At 69.4% G+C, this 297-nt stretch overlaps 1 protein-coding gene across 1 annotated transcript in view; it reads right to left on the bottom strand.

Annotated features, from left to right (window-relative positions):
• The window catches only part of MARS (methionyl-tRNA synthetase), a 6,917-nt gene that overhangs the window by 5,928 nt on the left and 692 nt on the right, over window positions 1–297 (bottom strand). The window lies entirely within an intron of this gene.

The following is a 297-nucleotide window of genomic DNA, read 5'->3' on the forward strand; positions in this document are numbered from 1 at the left end:
CCGGGGCCCCCCGGGGCCCCGGGAACCGGTGGAGCAGAAAGAGCGAAGGGAAGCGGGGGCGGGTGTCGGGAACGGGATGGGACACAACCGGGCTAGGGTCCTCCCCCGGGGCAAAGCTGATTTGCCCTCCCCGGGGCAGTGCAATTACCCCAATTGCCTTGCCTCGCCCCCCCTCCCTGACCCCTCCCGGCAGCACAGTGTGGGCAGAGCCAAAAGGCGCTTAGGGCCGAGCAGGTTTGAGCGGGGTCGCAGGCTCTAATCCCTGCACCCCATGGGTGCTCGGCTGGCTGGCTGCAG

Source organism: Aptenodytes forsteri, unplaced genomic scaffold, assembly GCF_000699145.1.
Source record: "Aptenodytes forsteri isolate BGI_AS27 unplaced genomic scaffold, ASM69914v1 Scaffold133, whole genome shotgun sequence".
In the NCBI taxonomy this organism is placed as follows: Eukaryota; Metazoa; Chordata; class Aves; order Sphenisciformes; family Spheniscidae; genus Aptenodytes; species Aptenodytes forsteri.